We start from the raw sequence: 27690 nt of genomic DNA on the forward strand, positions 1-27690 counted from the left end.
ACCGTGTTGATTATTTCCTTTGCTTTGCAGAGGCTTTTGAACTTGATGGGATTCCATTTGTCCATTTTTGCTTTGGTTGCCTATGCTTGTGGGGTATTGCTCAATTTTTTCTTTTCCCAGACCAATGTCCTAGAGATTTTTCTCAAAGTTTTATTGTAGTAGTTTCATAGTTTGAGGTTTTAGATTTAAATCTTTAATTGATGTTGATTTGATTTTTGTATCTGGCAAAAGACAGGGAACTAGTTTCATTCTTCTTCACATGAATATTTAGTTTTCCCAGCACCAATCATCAAAGAGATTGACTTTTTCCCAGTGTATGTGCTTAGCACCTTTGTCAAAAATGAGTTCACTGTAGGTTTGTGGATTTGTTCCTAGCTTCTCCTATTCTGTTTCATTCATCTATGTGTCTATTTTTATGGCAGTACCATGCTGTTCTGATTATTATAGCTCTGTGGTATAATTAGAAATCAGGTAATGTGGTTTGTCCACTTTTGTTCTTCTTACTTAGAATTGCTTTGGCTATTCTCGGTCTTTTGTGCTTCCATATAAATTTTAGGATTGATTTTCTATTTCTGTGAGGAATGTCATGGGCATTTTGGTAAAGATTATATTGACTCTGTAGATTGATTTGGGTAGTATAAACATTTTAACAATAGTGATTCTTCCAATCTATGAATATGGAATATCTTTTTTATTTTTTTGGGTTCTCTTCAATTTCTTTCATCAGTATTTTATAGTTTTTATTGTAGAGATCTTTCATGTTTTTGATTAATTTCTAGATGTTTAATTTTTTTGTGGCTATTGTAAATGGGATTTTTTTTAGTTTCTTTTACAGATTGTTCACTTTTGGCTAATGATACTAATGCCTCCAATCTATGAGCATGGAATGTTTTTCTATTTGTTTGTGTCATCTATAATGCCTTTCATCTGTGTTTTGTAGCTGTCCTTGTAGATATCTTTTACCTCCTAGGTTAAATGTATTCCTAGATTCTTTGTGTGTATTTGTGGTTATTATAAATAAAATTGAAATCTTGATTTGGTTCTCAGTTTGAATATTATGAGTGCATAGAAATACTACTGAAATTTGTATGTTGGTCTTGTATCCTGAAACTTTACTGAAGTCATTTATCAAGCCTAGGAGTCTTTGAGAGAAGACTTTAGGGATTTTTAGTTATAAGATTATGTCATCCATGAACAGAGATAATTCGACTTCCTCTTTTCTAACTTGGATGCCTTTTATTTCTTTCTCTTTCCTGATTTCTCTAGCGAGGACTTCCAGTACTTTGTTGAATAGAAGTGGTGGGAATGGGTATCTTTATCCTCTTCCTTTCTTAGGGGAAAGGCTCTCAACTTTTCCTCGTTTAGTATAATGTTGGCTGTGGGTTTTCCATAGATGGTTTTTATTTTTTTGTCATATATTCCTTTGATGCCTAATTTGTTGAGGTTTGTCATCAAAAAGGGATGTTGGATTTTATTGAATACTTTTCCATATCTATTGAGATGATTATATGGGTTTTGTTTTTAATTCCCTTTATGTGGTGAATCACATTTATTGATTTGCATATGTTGAATCATCCTTGTATCCCTGAAATAAAACCCACTTGATCATGATGTATTATGTTTTGATGTGCTGTTGGATTCAGTTTGCTAGTATTTTGTTGAGAATTTTTGCATCTGTGTACATTAGGGATATTGGACAGTAGTTGTCCCTTTTTTTGTGGCCTTCCCTGATTTTGGTGTCTGGGTGATGCTGGTTTCATAGGATAAATTAGAGAGGAATCATTCCTCCTCAATTTTTTGAAATTATTTCAGAAAGATTGGTATCAGCTCTTCATTGTACATTTGGTAAAATTCAACTGTGAATCCATTTTTTCCTGTGCTTATTTTTTGGGGGAAGGAGGGAGAATTTAATTACTGCTTCTATTTTGTTACTCATTTTTGAGACCTTCAGAATTTCTATTTCTTCCTCACTCACTTTTGGGAGCTTGTATGTTTCCTGGAACGTATCCATTTCCTCTAGGTTTTCTAGTTTGTACACAAAGAGATGTCCATAGTAGTCTCTGATGACGTTTTGTATTTCTGTGATATTCATAATAAAATCACCTTTACCATTTCTGATTGTGCTTATTTAACTCCTCTCTTTTCTTCTTGATTAATCTAGTGATTGGTCTATCAACTATGTTTGTCTTTTCAAAGAAACAACTTTTTATTTTGTTGATCCTTTGGATAATATTTTTGGTCTCAATTTCATTTTGCTCTGCTGGAATCTTTGTTATTTCCTTTATTCAACTAGCTATGGGTTTGCTTTGATTTTGTTTTTCTGTTTTTTTTTTTTCAGGTGCAATGTTAGGTTGTTAATTTGAGATTTTCCTATGTTTTTGATGTAGGCATTTAATGCTATAAACTTTCCTCTTAGTGCTGGTTTTGCTAAATCCTGAAGGTTTAGATAAGCTGTGTTTGTAAAATTTTTTTTTAATTTTATTTAAAAAAATAATTCTTTTTAAATTTTATTGTTTACTCAAAGATCATTCAGAAGCAAATCATTTAGTTTTCATGTATTTAGGTGGTTTTGATGATACCTTTTGGTATTGATTTCTAATCTTATTCCAGTGTGATCCAAGGAGATACTTCATATTATTTTTATTTTTTTAATTCATTGAGACTTGCTTTATGGCCAAGCATCTGGTTAATTTTGGAGATTGTTCTATGTATAGATGAGGAAAATGTGTATTATGTAGTTTGTGGGTGAAATGTTCTGTTAATATCTATTAGGTCTATTTGCTCTAGAGTCCAGTTTAAGTCCAAAGTTGTTTTGTTACTTTTCTACCTCAATGATCTGTCTATTGCTCTCAATGGGTTGGTGAAGTCCACTACTATTATAATGTTGCTGTCTGTTTTTAGGTGTAACAGTATTTGTATTTTGAATCTAGATGCTCCTGTGTTGGGTGTATATCTTTCATTTCAGAATTTCCATTTTGGTAAGTGTATTGCTACAGGGCCGTTTAATACTGTGATAGTGTCATAATGTTCAGTTTTTCAAGGTGCCAGAGTTTTTATACTGTTTCCTTCTCATCTGGAGAAGCTGACATTCTTGTTTTTGAATTTACTTTCATTTCAATTGAATTTTTCCCCCTTAGAGACGATTGCAGTGTTGAGTACAGTCTTTTGGCTTTGCTTCTACAGCCCTATGAACTTCTGTCTGCAGGTGTTATAATGAGTTGTGCAGTTCAACCTCCACGCCAGTAGGTGGCTCTTGTGGGTAAAAGGTGGCTGTGACAAATGCAGATGGGTGCCTACTTGATCATTATTTACTGTGTGCTCTCTGTTGTTTCAGGTGATGGGTTGGACACTGGAATGCCCAGTGCTTGACTTTCCTGTTCAGTTTTAGCAGTGGGGAAGCTAGGCAGAGTTGGACCACCTGGTTTCCCCACAAATACCCCAATGTTGAGCATGGGCACCATTCCTGATGGGAGTGGCTGGGGAGTTCCTGCTGAAATGTGCCAAGGTCTCTGCAGGTGAGACGGCCGCAGTAGCTTCATGTCCTAGACAGGCAGGAACGTGATCTGTTTCTCTAATACATACCTGTCCCAAGGCTCATGACTGTCAATTCAGACATGCACTGTCATCTATCTCGTGGCCACAATATATCTGAGACCTGCGGAAAACACCAGCCCCATGGTTCTCCATGGGAGTGACTTTACGGGGAACTTCACTCAGCCCAATACACCATTCATCCCTTCCCTGCGTCAGGAGCCTCTCCCAGCTTAGGGCTGGTCCCACGTCATTAAGCTGGGAGAGGCAAAACTATGTCTTTGCTCTCCTCTGCTTTCCATGATTCCCATCACTTCTCTGTTGAACTCCAGTGTGCTCTCTTAGGTGATCTACTAGAAGTGTTAATATTTACATGCTATCTTGATTTCTTTCTGTGAGAGGTGCTCACCAGCTGCTTCTAGTCAGTCATCTTGCACAACGATCTTTGAATATTTTAGATAGTTGATTCATGTAGAGTTAAAGTGAGAAGTATTCTGAACAGGCATTTTGTAAAAAGAATAAAGAATCAGGATTAGATTTTGTATTCATAGGTATATAATAGTATTAAATATTTAATGATAGTCCTGACACTAATCCAGCAACACTGCTGAAAACAGCAGATGTCATGCTACGTTACACATGATTAAGGCACAAATTAATTATGTGTAAATTCAAAAATAGATTTCCAGGGTCACTTTCTGTGCCAAACAACTCACCACCAATCTAAGTTTGCTTAATACTTCTAAAAGGCAAGAATTTTCAGTGACACCCTTTTAGAATGCATTATAGGCATTTTGAGGGAATTAATACAACTGTAATCTAATTGCAAATACATTTCAGAGTACGTAGAAATTTCTCACTATCAGTGATCCTTGTCAAAACTATTAACCAATACATGGCAAAACTATGTCTATTGAGTGCATTTTTTTCTTTATAAACTTCTGTTTTGAGTTTGCTGTGTTTGTTTATGAATCTTCTTACCTTCCTTGTGCCTTTAAAAAAAATCAAAGTTAAAAATATCAGATAAATAGTTAACATCAACATTTATGTGAGAGATAAGGATCCTGGTTGACTTATGAGGTACTGTGGATTAATTCTAGTCTATCTAAATATGTTACTAAAGTTATGGTTTGTGGGTGGAAGTATAAAAGTGGTTTGAGAAATTGTCACATTTGAACATAGTCACGAACAAAGTCACTGAAAAAATTTAACAGTTTAATTTTACGTTTACATAGAGGACAGGACTAAGACCCATGCCAGCTATTTTTGCTTAAAATAATAATTTGTTTTAAGTTAGCATCTTCTCAACATATGCAAATCATTCTAATGCGCTATCGTGTTTTCCCATGAACATTTGTTAACAGTAGGAGCTAAAGATTATAAAAATGTTTGTTCTCATGGGATTGAATGACTTGAAGTGAAAACTACCCACAAGTGACCACACTGCTGACTTGGTATTACAAAATGCACAAGGAAGAAAAGTATGAAATGACAACCTAAATCTTCATACATTTGATGCAAATGGCAAAGGAAATCTGCAGCCACAGGGGTAACTCTCAAGACTAAATTAAAATAAATTTACACCAGAATTGTCCGTATTTCAAGACAGATAAGGAAAAATAATAATAAAAAAAACGCTTATATATCATGTGATGGAGAACTTATAAGTGGCAATAGAGCAAAGCAGTGCAAATTTCACAAAATTCCCTTTATCTTCATAGTACAGCTATACTACTTCACATAATATCTAAGTGTTTATAATGAACTTTCTTCGCTCATGATTTGAGCTATAGACCTATTCATTTAGTCATTACAATAAGCCTGTGTGGAGAGCTCTTTTGTGATTCAAACTCCATAAATGAGACAAATGAGAAGAGAAAAATATGCAAAACAGGGAATCCACCTAACATAATTATAGCATGTCTTCCATACTTAAAAACCATGTTTTTTTTTTTTTTTTGCCTGGTAAGCTTTGGAGTGCTTGGAATTGTACATGGGAGATATATTTTATGTGTAGGTAGGACAAAATAATTTTCAAGCTCTTCCAAGTATGACAACTGCCTTAATGCATGCCCTCTAAAGTTAGTATTATCATTCAACAATAGCTTTGCACATTGTCTATTGTCCATTTGAAAGGACATGTTTGGAGCTTTTATTTCTTACTCATGCCATTTCTTAATTCTTTAAAACTTTATGTCACATAATAAAACTGCAAATATAGTAAAGGCCTCAATTATGATTAATTTATCTGAAATAATGGAACATGATTTTTAATATTTATATATTTTTATTGATTTTCAAAATTTTCTCCTTGAATTTTAAAAATCTAACCAAAAGAGATTTTTTAACTTGTTTTCAAAGCATTTGACTCACTTTTACAGTAAACCAAATTATGTATCTCCTGTTACTCTTTCTTTGAGTTTACAAATATAGTTTATTTTATACTTGTAAGGAAAAAGTAAATTATATAATAGATACTTAGCACATACTTGACTGAAAAATTGAATTAGTTTGTTTTTCAGTATATTGTATTATTATCCCATATCAAATAATTCTTAGTGGTAACTTAAAAGTGATCTTTGCTTGAATTGAAAAAAAATCTTTTGAAAATTGAATTAGAAAAGATTTGTCACTTTTCTCCTAAATATATCAAGTAATTCATTGTTTTACAAATTTTTAAACTGACCTGTTCCTTTTGCTGATCACCTAAGCCGTTGGATATTATGACTTCAGAGAGACCAATGAATTCTACACTTCCCTCATATTAAGTGTGTGTGTGTGTGTGTGTTTAAATTTCTTTTAAGTCCTCTAATTCCTTGTGAGAATTAGTTACTAATGAAATATGAGTGATAAATTTCAGCTTTGACAACTGACTTTCTATGCTAACCCACGCTTTGTTCAAAGCAGTCATTCCATCTTAAAGAGTGCTTATTTGTTTCACCAGGCTTTTCAAACTCAATCTTAGCTCTCATTTTTGCTGGTTGCATTCCAGATTTTAACTTTGGCAGCTCCCAGTTGTGTCTTTGTTAACTTTTACTCTAATTAGATTTTCAGTCATTGATGTCAATTGCATTTTTACTTGTATTAAGCTCTGTTCTTGCCTACCTTAGGACATTTTGTTTATTTGTTTGTGTGGTTGTTTATCAAGTAGAAGCTTAAAAGCTTAGAAACCAAGCTCCTTCTATTGATGCAGCAGAGTCTGCTAATACTAGTCCCACTATAAAAGTCTGTGAGTAGATGAGCTGGTATCATATACAAATGATTGAAGTGATCTCAGTGGCACTCTTTCATGTTCCATCATGATACCTTTCTGTCGTTCACTTATTAATATACTGAAAAAGTCATTTACTTTTTCTACTTCTTTTACGTCTTACTTTCCTTTTTCTGATTTTGTTTTCATTCTTTTTTCTCTTCCTCCTCCAACTATACTTTTGGTTTTCTTCTAGCAGTCAGGGCTGAAAAGTTACTGATCTTGCTTTAACAATAGATCCCACCATTAAATGCTCTGCCTCCTATTTTGAATAATCAAATAGAAATTTTAAGGTTGTCATGGAATTGTTGAGAAGGAAAAAAATGTAACTTTGAGTATTTGATATATCCTTTGACTTCCAGTGAACATAGCCAATGTTTAGACATTTTGCTTCCAAATAAAGCTGATGTATTCTTTTGAGCCATAGAACCATCCAAGTCACTTAAGGAAAGAGTATATGACATTTTTGAAAAATAAAAGAAAGAAAAAGGAAAAGGAAAAAAATAACCCAACAACAGCATTCTGCTGATGTCTGCATGGGATCAAACAACCTTATTTATTCAGTCTTAAAAAAATAAAAATAAAACATTTGTGTTGCTTTCACAAAGACATATTTCATTGAAGGTCGTGTATTTTTAAAATGAATTTAGGATTATGTTAATGTGATTATTATCCTCAAAAGTGTCACTAGACTATAATTTAGAATAATGGAAGATGTGACTATTGATATATATTCTATTCAAATAGAAAGATATGCCAATTTAAGCATTTTTCTGCCCTTGAAAATATGTTTTGTAATCTCACAAAGTTGACTGACAAACCAACTTTGGAAGTTTGCAATAACGGCGTGGGTCTCAATAAAAACATTTGTTTTTTGGTTTTTTTTTCTCCCTAGAATACCTTTCTATTTTCCAGATGTTTGTGACTTTATTTGTTCATGCTTCTCCACCAAGGAAAATGGTTTTCTTTTGTGCACACCATATCATTTTCAAGGTCTTTAATTTGCCTTCTCCATTGGTCACAGTCACCTTGCACCAATCCGGTGCTGGAGCGTTCTAGTGTAATGTGTAGGCTATTAAAATGAAGCAGTCAGGGGGAACTGGTTTCAAGTCCAAGAGAAGAAGTGATGAAAATTATATGCAACTAATCCTTTTGCTATTTGAAGTGACTGTAAAAGATAATGGATTGACAGCAAACAGTTAGATCAGCAGTGCAAAGAAAAAAAAATGCAATACAGAATAAAATTTCAATATAAAGCAATTGTTAAAGAGAAAAAAAATCTCCTCAGCTGATTCTTTGGCAACATTTCCCCCTACACAACCAAGTATGACTTGAATGTATTCTTTTTCAAATTTTGTCAAATTGATTATTAAATTTATAAGTACATAAATTATTTGGAGTATTTTAAAAACTAATCTAAATTAATAATGGGAAGAGTCAAGCTTCTAAATGATAGAAAATATTTTACATAATTAAAATATTCTACCTTTTATTTGAGTGTTCTATAATTTACGTAAGCTTTCTTTTTGTCTGTTTGCTATGTGCTCTGTGCTTCAGAAATCCCTGTTAAAAAACTGAATAGGCCCGGCACTTGGCTCACGCCTGTAATCCCAGCACTTTGGGAGGCGTAGGGGGCTGGAACACGAATCAGGATATGGAGACCTCCTGGCCAACATGGTGAAACCTCGTCTCTGTTAAAATACAGAAAAAAAATAGCTGGGTGTGGTGGTGCACACCTGTAGTCCCAGCTACTGGAGAGGCAGGGGAATCACTTGAACCCAGGAAGTGGAGGTTGCAGTGAGCCGAGATCGCGCCACTGCATTCCACCCTGGCGGCAGAGCAAGACTCTAACAACAACAACAAAACAAAACTGAATAAAGAAGCAGTTACAAATGATAAAGAGGAAATGAGAGATTGATATTTTTTTGTAATATATTAAATTCATTGTCTTAAATGCTTAGAAAATCTGTTTTTAACTACAGTTTCTCCTTTACATTAGGAGAAAAGAAAAAGTTTACAACTAAAAATCATCATTTCAGAGTACACTGTTTAGAGAAGAATCAAGAAAATAATTTCTATGTTCATCCTCTGCCTGTTGAGTGCTTTGATGAATCTCCTTAACACGTGTTTACAATTCCCTTGTGAAAAATAAAGCTGATTTTAACAACGTGAAGAATTCAGTTTCACATTTTGTAAAGTATGAAAAGTGTTCCACAAATGAACTGCATTGCTAGTTTATGTTTCCCGAATGAAAGAGTAGGTGATTGATGACGAAATGAACTAACAATTTCAAAGTAAGTGTGTATAATGGAGAGACTTGGAACATGGCTGTGTTCTCACCAATGTGTAACTAACTGCCTGGGGATAATACAGAAATTGCCTTTTGCTTGCTAATATAAATTTTAAATCAATCTCTTCAGTCAATCAGAAGAAGAGAGGCTGATCTGGCTCCTGCCACAGCCCCTAAATTTGTTATTAACTTTGCTCACAGAATTTATGATTTATTTATTTTTTAATAACCAATTTACACAGTAGACACTGATGGATCAGCTATGATTTAGGTTTTGGAAGCATTTCAGCCTGTATTTTACACAAGATTACACATCTTTAGAAATGTCGGATCATTTTCAAAATCATCCACAAATGTTATAAAATAAAATAATTTATAAAATGTTATAAATTAAAAGTGTTATAAATTAGCCACATTTAGAAAATATAATTTCTTAATGAAATATAATATCCACCTTTGTTAAAAAATATATTAAATATAAACTGAAAGATGTGTAATTTATATAGTATGAGTACAATATGAGGGGTTTCTGAATTGTACATTACCTAAATTCTCTTTCTCATACCAGGTACATTATTTCATTTCCTTCATAAATTTCCTGGACACACTCAAAGTTAGACTTACCTTCTTTAGACCTCCACCAGAAAGGATCAGTCCAGAACTTCCTCTTGATATGACCCAACCTCTAATGCCATTTCCTTTTTCCCTGAACTTCATCGCTATCTATTTGGAATCATTGGACCTAAACTAATTATAACCTTTATCTCTGTTTTCTATCTGTATAAATTTAAGGTTAGTAAGTCCAATTTTGTTAAGGGGTTGTATTAGTCCATTTTCATCCTGCTGATAAAGACATACTTGAGATTGGGAAATTTACAAAAGAAAGAGGTTTAGTGGACTTACAGTTCCATGTGACTGGGGAAGCCTCACAGTCTTGGGAGGTGAAAAGCACATCTCACATGGTGGCAGGCGAGAGAGGAGAGCTTGTGTGGGGAAACTACCCCTTTGTAAAACCATCAGATCTTGTGAGACTTATTTACTATCACGAGAACAGCATGGGAAGGACCTGCTTTCATGATTCAATTACCTCCCACCAGGTCCCTCCAGTAACACGTGGGAATTCAAGATGAGATTTGGGTGGGGACACAGCAAAACAGATCATGGGTGAAGTCTGGGCTCTTAGTATATTCAAACTGGGATAATGTACATCATACCCATTAAGTAATTTCTCATAATCCACTCCCTCACAGATCCCCAACCTTCTGAATATTCAATATCATTTCATACTCTGTGTCCATGTGTTACTTGGCATCTGCTTATAAGTGAGAACATGCAGTATTTGTCTTTCTGTGTCTGACTTTTTTCTTTAGATAATGGTCTCCAGGTACATCCATGTTGCTGCAAAAGACATTATTTCATTCTTTTTTATGGCTGAAAAGTATTCCATTGTGTATATATACCACGTATTCTTTATCCCATCATCCATTGATGAACACTTAGGCTGAGTCCATATCTTTGCTATTGTAAATAGGTCTGTGATAAAAATATAAGTGCAGATAACTTTTTGATATAATGACTTATTTTCCTTTGGGTAAATACCCAGTAGTGGGATTACTGGATCAAATCGTAGTTTAATTTTTAGTTCTCTGAGAACTCTTCATACTTCTTTCCACAGAGGTTATACTAATTTACATACCCACCTACCTGACTTCAACTGCAAGCCTATAGTAACCAAAACAGCATGGTACTGGTATAAAAATGGATACATAGATCAACAGAATAAAATGGAGAACCCAGAAATAAGTTGCATACTTGCAGCCAACTGATTTTTGACAAAATCAAAAAGCCATACACTAGGAAAAGGAAACCTTTTCAGCAAATGATGCTGAGAAAATTGGATTGTCATATGAGAATAATTAAACTTTGTCTCTTTTTATATTAATCACTAGGAATCTCAGGTCTCCAGGTTATTCCTCATGCCCCAAATTCTAATTCTTCTTTCCCGTCTATTTTTAATCCCTTTCCCAGATCCTGAAAACTTTCTATTTTTTGGTCTCTAGAATTCACTATATTCTCAAACATTTCTGAGTATTCCTGTCATTTTCCTGCTCTACTGCCCTCTGGCTTCTCACACAGCTCACTTAACTGCTGTTTGTCTCCTTTCTTACCACCTCTAACTACTGGGCCTGGAGATGTACTAGATATTCATCTTATTCTAATTGCCAGTTCTAATGTATTATCTTCTCTTTTTCTCTAAAGACCACAAGTTCAAATGACTCAAATCATTTTCTCCTCATCCCTTGAAGATTTGACACCTGACTCACAATTACTGTCTTTAAAACTACTCCTCTATTTTTTCTGTTGATATCAAATCACAAACATAATTTTCTTCATATATTGACCTCTTAATTTCTAAGATAATTGTTTCTAACTCCACCACAGTCACTCACTACCATATTCATACTATAAACTTCGTCTTTCCTAATCAAAGTAACCCAACCCCATAGTCTCTGTTTGAAACCTACCATTTTCCAATCATCACTTTCTATCTTTACAGCTCAAGCTCTCTAGCCCTCCTCCCCATTTCTTCCACTCTATCCAGAATTATGATCCATTTATCTTACTGAATTTTTGCTAGCACTCACACTATTCATGTCATTATCCTGTTTCTATAGCTTGAAATTTATAATCAAAATTTAAAATCCCTCACTTGCTTATCCTCTCAACTGTCTTGCCACTTTCCCATTCATCCCCTTTTAATAACCCCCTGATCCTTAATAAAACTCAATTCTTTAACTATTTCTTCTCTTTATTCATGGACGGAGAAAAGCAGTGCCCATGCAAACTAGTCACGTTTGTTGATATTTAAGAGCTTACCTTAAAATGGTGTGTAATGCTGTCTGGACACACACGACAATTCCCTAGGCCTTTAATCTCTTACCCTTCCAGATAAGTATTTCATTTATTTCCGGTTCTTTTTAAATCTCAAAAGACTTGTCTTAGTTCATTTGGACTGCTGTAATAAAATACTATATACTGGGTGATTTATAAACAACAGAAATTTATTGTTCACAGTTCTGAAGACTGAGAAGCTCATGATAAAGACACTGACCGATTTGGTTTCTAATAAGGGCCAACTTTTCAGTTCCTAGAAGGTTCCTCCTTGATACTTTTTCCTGTGGTGGAAAGGGCCACCAAGTTCCCTTGGGCCTCTTTTGTAAAAGCTCTAATCCCATACATGAGTGCCATTTTGCCATCTTCCTGCCTGATCAGCAGCCAAAAGCCCCACCTTCTGAGACCATCACCTTGGGAATTAGGATTCCAACACATGAATTTGAGGGGGGACACAAACTTTCAGAACATAGTGACACCACACATTCACTCAATGGGAATTACTGATTCTCATTTCACTGGGAAAATAGAAGCAATGGAAAGAATTTTCACAAATTCCCATTACTGTATTTACCTACTTACCTGTACCTGTCTTCTCTTCCATTGCTTTGAACTAAACTTTGTCCTTGGAAAAAGCCTGCTTCCCATGGTGAACCACAACCCACTACCTCTTGCCTGCTCAAGATTTGCTTCCTCAAATATCCTCATTCTCTCCTGAATTATAATTTGTCCTTGTCTTTCTACCATGTCCTTTCCTTTACCATATTAATATGCAATATTTCTCTCATTTTAAAAGTTCTTTAATTCCTTTCCCCAACCCATTTTTCTATGTTATATTACACTTAATTTATTGACTCTCTCAACTTTCTATCTTTTAATTCTCCCCTAAAGCCGTTACAAACTGGATCCTTGCCCTCACAAATATAGTGAAAGTTATCTACTCTTACTGAAGCCACCAATGACCCCATGTTGCTAAATCCAGGGGTAATTTTTATTCAATTATCATTATGTTTAACCTTTTAAGGAGCATGAGATGCAATAAATCACTTCTTTATTAACAATATTTCTCTAATTTCTTCATCATGCAGAGCCTCAGAGCTCTGTTCTTGTACTTCTCTTCATTTTAAAATATCTGCTCACATCATCTAATCTAAACACACATCTATTAATATATATTGATAACCCTCAAATTTGCATCTCAGACCCTGCCTTTCCCTGCCACTTCAGACTCATATAGCTTAATGATTTCTTGAATTTCAAATTAACTTCCAACACTGAATATCTACAAAATTCCTATAAGTCCTATTTTTCCCAAATCATTCCCCAGATCTATTAATAACAATACCTTTAGAGTTATTCAAAACAAAAACTTTGGTCTCATCTTTGATTTTCTTTTCACTCACATCCTACTTCCAATTTACTTCTAAATTATGCTGACTTTATTCTTGTAAGATATCAAAAATCTAACTATTTTTACCACTTCCACCATGGTATATGTCATCTTTCTTTTCTCACATGGGCAATTGAAATGACTTTCTAACAAGTGTCTTTGATTCAATCCTCATTTCTCTTGAATCTATTTTTCCAGCAGCCAGAGTTTTTCTTTTAAAATATATGGCACATTATATCTCTGCACTGCCCGAAATTCTCTAATAGCTTTCAATTTTCCTCAGAGCAACCTACTCTACAAGGCCCTACTGTATCTAATATCATCACCAGAGTTCAACACTCCCCTCTCAGTAATCAATAGAACAAGATGACAGAAAATCAGTAAGGATATAGAAGACCTGAACAACACTATTGGACAACTTAACCTAATTGACATTTGTAGGACACTTCACCCAAGAAAAAGCAAATATTCATTCTTTTCAAGTTTATGCTGAACAGTCACCAAGATAAAACATATTCTGGCTCATAAAACAAATCTTAAAAAATTTGGAAGAATTTAAATAATGTAGAGTATATTCTCAGATAGCAGTGGGATTCAATTAGAAATAGATAACAGAAAGATAACTGTAAAACCCTTTGATATTTGAAAATCAAATAACATATTTCCAAGTAACCCATGGATCTAAGGGGAAGTCACATGGCAGATTAAAAATATTTTTAATTGCATGAAGGAAACAACATACTGAAGTTTAGGAGCTGCAGCTAAAAGAGAGCATAGAGAAAAACCTAAATGTTTACGTTGTAAAAGAAAAATGTCTCAAATCAATGACTACTCTTCCACCTTAATAAACTAGAAAAAGAAGAACAATTCAAGTCCAAAGAAATAAGAGGAAAGTGCATGATCAAGAATAGAAATCAACAAAAGTAAGAGCAAAAAAATAAAAAATAAAAATAGAAAATCAGTAAAAACAGAAGGTCATTATTCAAAAATACCAATAACATTGATTAACTTCAAGAAAAGCAGACAAGAAAAATTAAACAGGGGGGTGGCACCCAAGATGGCCAAAGAGGAACAGCTCTGGCCTCCACCTCTCAGGGTGAGCAACACAGAAGATGGGTGATTTCCACATTTTCAACTTAGGTGCAGACCAACACATCACACCACACACGGCTGGGTACACCCTGAGACAAAGCTTCCAGAGCAAGAATCAGACAGCAATACTCACTACTCAGCAATATTCTATCTTCTGCTGCCTCCGCTGCTGATACCCAGGCAAACAGGGTCTGGAGTGGACGTCAAGCAAACTCCAACAGACCTGCAGCTGAGGGTCCTGACTGTTAGAAGGAAAACTAACAAACAGAAAGGACACTAACATCAAAACCCCATCAGTACGTCACCATCATCAAAGACTAAAGGCAGATAAAACCACAAAGATGGGGAAAAAGCAGGGCAGAAAAGCTGGAAATTCAAAAATTCAGAGTACGTCTCCCCCTCCAAAGGAACACAGCTCATCGCCAGCAATGGAACAAAGCTGAACGGAGAATGACTTTGACAAGTTGAGAGAAGAAGGCTTCAGTTGATCAAACTTCTCAGAGCTAAAGGAGGAACTATGTAACCAGTGCAAAGAAACTAAAAAACCTTAAAAAAAGAATGGATGAATGGATAACTAGAATAATCAATGCAGAGAAGTCCTTAAAAGAACTGACAGAGATGAAAACCATAACACAAGAACTACGTGACAAATGCACAAGCTTCAGTAACCGACTTGATCAACTGGAAGAAAGATTATCAGTGATTGAAGATCAAATGAATGAAATGAAGCAAGAAGAGAAATGTAGAGAGAAAAGAGTAAAAAGAAATGAACAAAGCCTCCAAGAAATATGGGATTATGTGAAAAGACCAAATCCACGTCTGATTGGTGTGCCTGAAAGTGACAGGGAAAATGGAATCAAGTTGGAAAACATTCTGCAGGATATTATTCAGGAGAACTTCCCCATCCTAGCAAGGCAGGCCAACATTCAAATTCAGGAAATACAGAGAATGCCACAAAGATACTCCCTGAGAAGAACAACTCCAAGACACATAATTGCCAGATTCACCAAAGTTGAAATGAAGGAAAAAATCTTAAGGGCAGCCAGAGAGAAAGGTTGGGTTACCCACAAAGGGAAGCCCATCAGACTAACAGCAGATCTCTCAGCAGAAACTCTCCAAGCCAGAAGACAGTGGGGGCCAATATTCAATATTCTTAAAGAAAAGAATTTTCAACCGAGAATTTCATATCCAGCCAAACTAAGTTTCATAAATGAAGGAGAAATAAAATCCTTTATAGACAAGCAAATGCTTAGAGATTTTGTCACCACCAGGCCTGCCCTACAGAGATCCTGAAGGAAGCACTAAAAATGGAAAGGAACAACTGGTACCAGCCATTGCAAAAACATGCCAAAATATAAAGTTCATCGATGCTAGGAGGAAACTGCATCAACTAACGAGCAAAATAACCAGCTAATATCATAATGACAGGATCAAGTTCACACATAACAATATTAACCTTAAATGTAAATGGACTAAATGGTCCAATTAAAAGACACAGACTGGTAAATTGGATACAGAGTCAAGACCCATTAGTTTGCTGTATTCAGGAGACCCATCTCACATGCAGAGACACACATAGGCTCAAAATGAAGGGAAGGAGAAAGATCTACCAAACAAATGGAAAACAAAAAAAAAAGCAGGGGTTGCAATCCTAGTTTCTGAAAAAATAGACTTTAAACCATCAAAGATCAAATGAGACAAAGAAAGCCATTACATAATGGTAAAGGGATCAATTCATCAGGAAGAGCTAACTATCCTAAATATATATGCACCCAATGCAGGAGGACCCAGATTCATAAAGCAAGTCCTTAGAGACTTACAAAGAGACTTAGACTCCCATACAATAATAATGGGAGACTTCAACACCCCACTGTCAACATTAGACAGATCAACAAGACAGAAAATTAACAAGGATATCCAGGAATTGAACTCCACTCTGCACCAAGCAGACCTTATAGACATCTACAGAACTCTCCACCCCAAATCAACAGAATATACATTCTTTTCAGCACCACATCACACTTATTCCAAAATTGACCACATAGTTGAAAGTAAAGCACTACTCAGCAAATGTAAAAGAACAGAAATGATAACAAACTGTCTTTCAGACCACAGTGCAAGCAAACTAGAACTCAGGACTAAGAAACTCAATCAAAACCACTCAACTACATGGAAACTGAACAACCTGCTCCTGAATGACTACTGGGTACATAATGAAATGAAAGCAGACATAAAGATGTTCTTTGAAACCAGTGAGGACAAAGATACAACATACCAGAATCTCTGGGACACATTTGAAGCAGTGTGTAGAGGGAAATTTATAGCACTAAATGCCCACAAGAGAAAGCAGGAAAGACTAAAATTGACACCCTAACATCACAATTAAAAGAACTAGAGAAGCAAGAGCAAACACATTCAAAAGCTAGCCGAAGGCAAAAAATAACTGAGATCAAAGCAGCACTGAAGGAGATAGAGACACAAAAAGCCTCCAAAAAATCAATGAATCCAGGAGCTGGTTTTTTGAAAAGATCAACAAAATTGATAGACCACTAGCAGGACTAATAAAGAAGAAAAGAGAGAAGAATCAAATAGATGCAATAAAAAAATGATAAAGGGGATATCACCACCGACCCCACAGAAATAGAAACTACCATTAGAGAATACTATAAACACCTCTACGCAAATCAATTAGAAAACCTAGAAGAAATGGATAATTTCCCGGACACTTACACTCTCCCAAGACTAAACCAGGAAGAAGTTGAATCCCTGAATAGACCAATAGCAGGCTCTGAAATTGAGGCAATAATTAATAGCCTACCAACCAAAAAAGGCCCACGACCAGCTGGATTCACAGCCGAATTCTACCACAGGTACAAGGAGGAGCTGGTACCATTCCTTCTGAAACTATTCCAATTAATAGAAAAAGAGGGAATCCTCCCTAACTCATTTTATGAGGCCAACATCATCCTGATACCAAAGCCTGGCAGAGACACAACGAAAAAAGAGAATTTTAGACCAATATCCCTGATGAACATCGATGCAAAAATCCTCAATAAAATACTGGCAAACCGAATCCAGCAGCACATCAAAAAGCTTATCCACCATGATCAAGTGGGCTTCATCCCTGAGATGCAAGGCTGGTTCAACATATGCAAATCAATAAATGTAATCCAGCATATAAACAGAACCAAAGACAAAAACCACATGATTATCTCAATAGATGCTGAAAATGCCTTTGAAAAACTTCAACAGCCCTTAATGCTAAAAACTCTCAATAAATTGGGTATTGATGGAACATATCTCAAAATAATAAGAGCTATTTATGACAAACCCACAGCCAATATCATACTGAATGGGCAAAAACTGGAAAAATTCCCTTTGAAAACTGGCACAAGACAGGGATGCCCTCTCTCACCACTCCTACTAAACATAGTGTTGGAAGTTCTGGCCAGGGCAATCAGGAAAGAGAAAGAAATCAAGGGTATTCAGTTAGGAAAAGAAGAAGTCAAATTGTCCCTGTTTGCAGATGACATGACTGTATATTTAGAAAACTCCATCGTCTCAGCCCAAAATCTCCTTAAGCTGATAAGCAACTTCAGCAAAATCTCAGGATACAAAATCAATGTGCAAAAATCACAAGCATTCTTATACACCGGTAACAGACAAACAGAGAGTCAGATAATGAATGAACTATCATTCACAATAGCTTCAAGGAGAACAAAATGCCTAGGAATCCAACTTACAAGGGATGTAAAGGATCTCTTCAAGGAGAACTACAAACCACTGTTCAGTGAAATAAAAGAGGACACAAACAAATGGAAGAACATTCCATGCTCATGGATAGGAAGAATCAATATTGTGAAAATGGCCATACTGCCCAAGGTAATTTATAGATTCAATGCCATCCCCACTAAGCTACCAATGACTTTCTTCACAGAATGGGAAAAAACTGCTTTAAAGTTCATATGGAAACAAAAAAGAGCCCACATTGCAAAGACAATCCTAAGCCAAAAGAACAAAGCTGGAGGCATCACGCTACCTGACTTCAAACTATACTACAAGGCTACAGTAACCAAAACAGCATGGTACTGGTACCAAAACAGAGATATAAACCAATGGAACAGAACAGAGCCCTCAGAAATAATACCACACATCTACAGCCATCTGATCTTTGACAAACCTGAGAAAAACAAGAAATAGGGAAAGGATTCCCTATTTAATAAATGGTGCTGGGAAAATTGGCTAGCCATAAGTAGAAAGCTGAAACTGGATCCTTTCCTTACTCCTTATACGAAAATTAATTCAAGATGGATTAGAGACTTAAATGTTAGACCTAAAACCATAAAAACCCTAGAAGAAAACCTAGGTAATACCATTCAGGACATAGCATAGGCGAGGACTTCATGTCTAAAACACCAAAAGCAATGACAACAAAAGCCAAAATTGACAAATGGGATCTAATTAAACTAAGGAGCTTCTGCACAGCAAAAGAAACTACGATCAGAGTGAACAGGCAACCTACAGAATGGGAGAAAATTTTTGCAGTCTACCCATCTGACTAAGGGCTAATATCCAGAACCGACAAAGAACTCAAACAAATTTACAAGAAAAAAGGAAACAACCCCATCAAAAAGTGGGCAAAGGATATGAACAGACACTTCTCAAAAGAAGACGTTCATATAGCCAACAGACACATGAAAAAATGCTCATCATCACTCACCATCAGAGAAATGCAAATCAAAACCACAATGAGATACCGTCTCACACCAGTTAGAATGGCAATCACTAAAATGTCAGGAAATAACAGGTGCTGGAGAGGATGTGGAGAAATAGGAACACTTTTACACTGTTGGTGGGACTGTAATCTAATTCAACCATTACGGAAAACAGTGTGGCAATTCCTCAAGGATCTAGAACTAGAAATACCATTTGACCCAGCCATCCCATTACTGGGTATATACCCAAAAGATTATAAATCATGCTGCTATAAAGACACATGTACACATATGTTTATTGCAGCACTATTCACAACAGCAAAGACTTGGAATCAACCCAAATGTCCATCAGTGACAGACTGGATTAAGAAAATGTGGCACATTTAGGCCGGGCACGGAGGCCCAAGCCTGTAATCCCAGCACTTTGAGAGGCTGAGATGGGCGGATCACGAGGTCAGGACATCGAGACCATCCTGGCTAACCCGGTGAAACCCCGTCTCTACTAAAAAAATACGAAAAACTAGCCGAGTGAGGTAGCGGGTGTCTGTAGTCCCAGCTACTTGGGAGGCTGAGGCAGGAGAATGGCGTGAACCTGGGAGGCGGAGCTTGCAGTGAGCTGAGATCTGGCCACTGCACTCCAGCCTGGGCCACAGAGCGAGACTCTGTCTCAAAAAAAAAGAAAATGTGGCACATATACACCATGGAATACTATGCAGCCATAAAAAGGATGAGTTTGTTTCCTTCGTAGGGACATGGATGCAGCTGGAAACCATCATTCTCAGCAAACTATGGGAAGAGCAGAAAACCAAACACCACATATTCTCACTCATAGGTGGGAATTGAACAATGAGATTACTTGGACACAAGAAGGGGAACATCACACACTGGGGCCTACTGTGTGGAGGGGACGGGGGGAGGGATAGCATTAGGAGATATACCTAATATAAATGACGAGTTAATGGGTACAGCACACCAACATGGCACATGTATACATATGTAACAAACCTGCACATTGTGCACATGTACCCTAGAACTGAAAGTATAATAATGAAAAAAAAAAAAGAAAACTGAAAAGAGAAGACAAAGGTTACAAATGTCAGGAATGAAAGAGGGGATACTGCCACAGGCTTTAGAGGCATTAATACAATAACAATGGAATAGTCTGTAAAAACTCTCTGATCACAAATTCAAATAACTAGATGAAATAGCTCGACCACTTGAATGACACACATTACCCATAGGTATTCAAAAAGAAATAGGTAATCTGAACTGTCCTACATCAACGAAAGAAGTTACATTTATAGTTAAAACCCTCTCAGTAAGGAAAATTCCAGTCCCACATGACTACTGTGGCATAGCACAGACACAGACCAATAGAATAGATAGGGATTCCAGATATAGAATCACTCATATATGGCAAATTGCCTTTTGGAAAAAGTTAATTCAATGCAGAAAACATTTTTTTTTTTTTAACAAATGGCACCACAAAAACTGGATATCAACAAAGAAAATAAAACAAAGACTGAGAAAAAGAAGCAGAGAAGGACAGAAGAAAGAGAGAGGTAAAGAGAAATGGAGGAGGGCCTAGAAAAAGGAAATAAAAGTCTCAAACTACACCTTTCACCATATACAAATGTTAACTCAAAATGGACCATAGACATAGTAAAACTAAAAGATTCCAGAAGAACACATAGAAGAAAAATCTTTGCGATCTTTGATTAAGCAAAGATTTCTTGGATAAGAGAACAAAATCACAATTCACTCAAACATTGGTAAGTTGGACTTCATCAAAACTAGGAAATTTTGCTCTGAGAAAAACATTTTAAGAGTTCCAAAGAACTTTCAAAATTTATTAATAAGAAAACCAATAACCTAATTTTTTAACGTGTGCGAAGAATTCAATGGACATCTCTCACAGACAAAAAGTTAGCTATATGAAAAAATGTTTGACATCTTCAGTCACTAGGGAAATGCAAGCTAAAAGCACAACGATCTGCCATTATTGACCTATTAAAAAAAATCTAAATTTGAACAAACAAACTGGCAATAGCAAACAGTAGTGAGTATGTAGAGCAATTGGAACTGCTGTACTTTACTGGTAGTAACACAAAATGATACAATGACTATAGAGAATGGTTTGGAGTTTCTTATAAAATAAAACATACTTAATATGTACCCAGTAATTTATTCCACCTGTAGGATTCCACTCAAGTTGAAATAAAAACTTACATTTATATTAAAAGCTATACATAAATATTTCTAGCACCTTTATTCATAATTCCAAAGGTAAAAACAATAAACTTCTCCCTCAACTAGGGAATCAATAAGCAAACTATGGTACATCTATACAACAGAATTCTACAAAGCTATGAAAGGAGGAGATTACTGATTTGTGAAACAACATGGATGGATCTCAAATGCACTGCATCAAGTGAGAGAAGGCGGTCCCAAAAAACTATATATTGTATGATTAATTTATATTATATTCTGGAATAGGAAAAACTATAGGGGCACAATACAAATCAGTGACTACTATGGCATGAAGATTGAGGAGCAAATTGACTAGTGCACAGGGAAATTTTGAGGGGGTGACACTACTGTTCTGCATATTGATTTTAATGGTGGTTACATGATTTTGTGAATTTCTCAGAGATCCCACAACTGTATGCTAAAAAACAGTGAGTTCTACTGTACATGAAGGATATCAAATTCTTAAAAGGAAGATATGCAAATAACAAATAAGCATATGACAACTGATTGAACATCATTAGTCTTCAAATCATGTAAATTAAAGCCACACTGAAGCAACTTTACACACACTTGATTAGGTAAAAGTTAAAATGGACAACACTAAATTGGTTGAAAATGTGGAGCAACTGGAACTCTCAGACATTGCTAGTAGAGATAAAAAATTATTTGGCTGCTTCTTATAAAGATAATATACTTATCCTCTATCTAAACAATTACTCTCTTAACTATTTACCCAAAATAAATGAAAATATGTCCAGAGAAATTGTACAAGAATATTAATATCTGTGCATTAAAGAAGTGTTATAATGTAAATTATGGGACATTAATATAATAGATAATACTTTAATAATAAAAGGAAAATGTACCTGTAACAACATCAAGAATTTCAAACCCATCGAGGTGAGAGAAAGATGTTAGACTTAGATGGATATCCTGTATTTTTCTATTTATATGAAGTTTAAAAAAAATCCAATCTATATGGTAATTCAAAGTTTGGATGCCTGTGGAGTAGAAGTTGACTGGGAGGAGACACCAGAGGACTTTGTAGAGTGATGGAATTATTCCAGGTCTTGATTGAATTGTTATTACATGGGTGTATACATGTGTCAAAACTCATCAAATTATGCATTTCACAGTAATTAAATTTTACCTCAATTAAAAAAAGGAAAATCTTGCTTGGAAGCTTTGCAATTCTTAAAACACTTTAAGAAGCCTTCCCAGTCCACTCAGCCTGCTGCAATAAAGTGGTTGGTTCTGAAGGGCTTGCTGGGAAGGCAGTGTAAAGCTTTTTCCTGCCTGCTCATCTGACTGCAGAGGCTACCCCTAAACAATAATAGCCTCCTCTTTACTTCTGACTGCTATCCCTCATGCAACTTCTCTTACTGGCAAATTCTAACCTGGAACTACAAAGATAAAGGAATCTCACTAACAGAAAAGAGTGATCCCATATTCATGACAGACAAGTACTCCAGGTAATGTAGTACAAACGAAAGAAAATTCATTGAAGTTATTTGTGAAAAAATATGTAGCCAAAATAAGCAATCAGCTGTTCTAGGTTTTTTTTTTTTTTTTCCTTTCTTTTATCAAGCAGCTTTTTCTGGTATTGTTATATTCCAAGCAATTAATATTTTTAGTTTTTCACAATTAATTATATAATAGAAACACTTTAACTCTATTCCCTTTTGAAAGTCCACTAAAATGACAGTAAGATACCTATTTTTTAAAGTATTCAACTAGATAGATTAGAACAAGAGATGTCAACAGACTTTTGGAAGTTATAAATTGATTAGGTTAATATCAATATGAGAACAGATATAATAGAAATCTAAGTAGTTCAGGACTCAGAACATGATGCCCCCAAAATATGGCACATTGACATACTGAGTATATTTAAAACTGAAAACAAATTGAGAAAAACACAGGAGCAGAAAGGTCCCTCTCTGACCTTCTCCCACCTTTTTCCCCTGACACATGGTCATACAAGTCTCTCTTACCTTCTTGCCTTGAAAATAGGTCCTAAGATCCTCATTCCAGAGGGGTCCTGCTCTGTACCCAGAAGCCAAGAAGAATCTGAAAAAACAGGCCCTCCAAAGTTCTCTCAATTTATTATTTCTGTTTGTATTTGTTTTTATTAATTATTATTGTTTTATTAAATTTATATTAAGTTTATTATTGTCATTTTTATCATTATTTGTCTCCAATCACACTCCGCATGATTGTCCGGAACAAAACACGATTTTCCCTGAGTCTTTGAGTCTTCATTTTTGGAGCCTCTGTGTCTCATAAAACTTAAAGAAAGTGATATGCTTTTCTCTTGTTAATCTTTCTTTTGTTATGGGGTATCCCCTTAAGCCTTGTGATGGGTGAGGAAAATATATGACTTTCTTTCCCTTACATGTCTAAAAGAAACAAGTTGATGTGTACTGCAGAATTCTACAAAACTCAGAAAGTGGAAGCCCTCTCTGAAGGCAGGAGAGCAGGGGACCTGATGTTGGGAAGTCTATTTGAAAAACTGCATAGGTGGCTCACGCTTGTAATCCTAGCACTTTAGGAGGTCGAGGAGGGTGGATCACAAGGTCAGGAGATCGAGACCATCCTGGGTGAGACCCCCATCCCTTCTAAAAATACAAAAATTAGCTGCGCATGGTGGCATATGACTGTAATTCCAGCTACTCAAGAGGCTGAGGCAGAAGAATCACTTGAACCAGAGAGTTGGAGGTTGCAGTGAGCTGAGATGGCGCCACTGCACTGCAGCCTGGCAACAAAGCGAGACTCTGTATCAAAGAAAAAAAAAGAAAAGCTGCATAGGAAGCCAATAGATTACTAGGGGTCCTCCCCCACTACCCTCAACTGGAAGAATACCTTCATACACTCTGGCATTAAAGATGATGTGTATTCTCTGGAGGAATGTAATAGAAAGCTCTGTACTAAGAACTGAAAGGAATAGATGGAGGCAGAGTGTTGCAACCTAGGTCTTTGCTACTCAAAGTATGTTTCATGGACTAGTAGAATTAAGGACTCCTGGGACCTTGTTAGAAATTCAGAAACTCAAATTCTACATTAGATATCTGGAATCAGAATCTGTATTTTACTATGTATTTGTATGTCGATTAAGAAGCACTGACTATTACTAAGTGTGCAATGTCGGCCAGCACTGAGCAACGCTTGCCCTGAGCAAGTTACCTACAGATGCTGACACTTTGAGAAAATTTCTGTGCCAGAGATAGTTAGCTGCCAACAAAATTAATACTCTTCCACCACTAGAGTTGTCATTGGAAACCAGTTGCCTAGGCTGAGTCTGCATTTTCTATTTCAGTTTGTATATATAACCTTCAACTATCCTGGCCATTGTAGTTTGAACAGATGTGTGTCAGTTCCAGGACCGGGATGGAAAAAGTGGTATGTCCTCTTCTAAGTGCTCTTTCCCTTTTTGCCATACGGGTACTGAAATACCCTGTGGCCAGTAGGATTGCAAGATGAAGAAAGTCTGTTTTTGAATCTCTAAAGAGAGAACATTAATCCATTAACCAGATAAGTAAATAGTAAAATATTTCTAATGCGTTTAAGCCTTTAAACAGTTAGGATCTATTTGTTTACAAAAGCTGGCCTTGCTTTATCCAATACCGGCTCTCAAACAAATAAATGAGTATGCACCTGATCACCTCATGGTGAAGCTGAGCAATTGTTAAACTGAGTTCTATACAAAGTTTTCAATTTCCATTTAAATGTCCCACTCTCAAGTATGAATGAATAGCTAGCATGACTGAACATTTGAGGAAAGTCTCCAAAGCCTCTAAAAGGCAAGTAATAGGTGTATAGAAAACCAAGCAAAGGGAAAAACAAAGGGTCATTAACACCACCAAGAAAAGCCAAAAAACTATACAGGAAAGAAAGTGCAATCAGAACATATTACAAGATTGATGTGAACAATATCTACAAAGTCACAATAATATAAACACCGGTTTGACAAATAATTGTAATATAACTATACTGGGAGAGAGAGGGAGGAGAGTGTGAGGAGCAAGGGATACAAGAGAGAAATCTTTGTCTTCAAACTAAAATTGTATTTTGGCTACATTTTTAAAAATCAAGAAATAGCAAGTATTTTATGTATGATACAGAAGTAAATACGAGAAGATGCAACGAGTTGGAAATGTCAGGCTCTGCAGATTCTGGGGTGAAGAGAGATGGAAAAGGGTGAACGTAGTTTTGAGGTTCTAAGACTTTGGGGACATTTTAACTCTCTAAATTATGTACATGAATAACAGAAAAATAAAAAATAAAATAAACAATGTGAGTAACTTTTTATGTAACCCAATCTATCTCATAATACTTTATTTGAGTTAGTTAATTCTACAATTCTACAATGCTTCTCATTCTACCTACCACCAAATTTTGTCAATTTGTTCAATTTGAAGATGAGGGTCTATGTTTCTTTGAAAAGCATGTTTGTTAAATTTGCAAATAAATAATTACACTAAAGACAGACATGGAACTAAGGAGCCATCCTTTATTCCATTAAAAATAATATTTTACCCTAAGTATTTTGTAAGTTGCCTCTAATATAATGCATTTGATTTTCCAGTTAAATTATTAAAAGTCTCAAATAATGAAATTGCTTTTGTTAATATACTATGACTATTACAGAAGGTAAGAGTATATCAGAAATTAAATAAGAATAAAATTTTACCATGTCAAACCCTAAAGACTGTGCCTTTAAATCATATGTGTCATTTTGAACCATTACAAATAATCTTCAGTGATGTAGCTTCAAATCAAAATTAGAAAATATTAATTACCCAAAATAGGGAACATCAGATGTAAAACACCAGTGGAGTCTCCCTCAGATTCCTTGGGAAGTTACTGCTCAATTCCTTACAAAATACAAACTTCATCCATGCATAAATACCAAAGTCAAAGATACATGACAGGAAAGATGACAGGAATAAATCCGTGATTGGACAGGCTGAATCAGAAGACCTCAGTCTTAAAATAGCTTAATTCCAAACTAGAAGTGAAACGTCAAGTCTAAATACTCAACATTATTGATAGATTTGTTATCAAATAGCCAATAAGTATTTAAGAAACAAATTCCTTGTGATCACTTTACATTCATGACTTAATATGTTTTCACCAAAATTATCAGCAATATGCAAAGTGATCCTACTAGTGTGGAATACAGATCTCCAAAAGATTGATGGCAACATGTGTAGTTTCATTACTGTGATTTCTGACATAGGCTATAAAAAGGAACATTATTTCTCAACTTCAGTCTGATCACAGAGGCTAAACACAGACACAGGTTCAGAGATAGAAAGCAAGCTGAGAGTGATTCACTTCACCCTTCTGTTTTTAAAGACTGCAGCTTCAAAAAACAAAGCCTTCTCATGTAGTAATTATATTTTGTCAGTTTACATAATAATATATCTTCCAGTCTATTTCTGTTTTCGAAATCACCTGGGGATCGCAAATTGTTCTTGCAATTATCTGATTTTCTGTCTAACTGGGACAGTGTTTCTCAAACTGTGAGGCTGATCACACTGGGGAAACTTCAATCTTTTCATGGGGATATGAAAATCAACCCAAAGAAGAGGGTGTTATATTTCTCTGCTCGCTAATTATTTTCACTAATGACTGAGAAAGTAAAAGCATTTAATTAGGAATTTTTGATATTAATACTTTTTTAATGAAGTATATAATTTCTCTTCCATATTGTGTCATCAAAATATATTTACATGTTTCATTTGCATTCATACATTAAAGAGTAAAACATGTGGCTGGATGTAGTGGCTCACACCTGTAATCCCAGCACTTTGGGAGGCCAAGGCAGGTAGATAGCTTGAGGCCAGGAGTTCTAGACCAGTGTGGCCAACATGGTGAAACCCTGTCTCTACCAAAAATGAAAAAATAAATAAAACTAATACAAAAATTATGAGGGCTTAGTGGCAAATGTCTGTAGTCCCAGCTACTCAGGAGGCTGAGACATGAGAATTGCTTGAACCCAGAAGGTGGAGGTTGCAGTGAGCAGAGATCACACCACTGCACTCCTGCCTAGGTGAGAGAGCGAGACTCTGTCTCGAAAGAAAAAAAAAAAGTAACAGATGTAATAATTTCAGTCATCAGCTTAGTGATTTTATTTGTATTTTAGAATAGGAAAAAATACCAAAATTTCAAGGACTGAAAAAATAAGGGTCCTACTTGTTTTTTAACGTACCATAGCATACTCAATGGAAATGTTGACAATTGTATCATTTTTGAAATATCATAATACTCCAATTTC

The 27690-nt window shown here is 35.5% G+C and overlaps 1 pseudogene; it reads left to right on the forward strand.

Annotated features, from left to right (window-relative positions):
* LOC104656217 overlaps nt 1–27690 on the forward strand; it is a 161746-nt pseudogene that overhangs the window by 90670 nt on the left and 43386 nt on the right.

The sequence above is a fragment of the Rhinopithecus roxellana genome, chromosome 6 (assembly GCF_007565055.1).
Source record: "Rhinopithecus roxellana isolate Shanxi Qingling chromosome 6, ASM756505v1, whole genome shotgun sequence".
In the NCBI taxonomy this organism is placed as follows: domain Eukaryota; kingdom Metazoa; phylum Chordata; class Mammalia; order Primates; family Cercopithecidae; genus Rhinopithecus; species Rhinopithecus roxellana.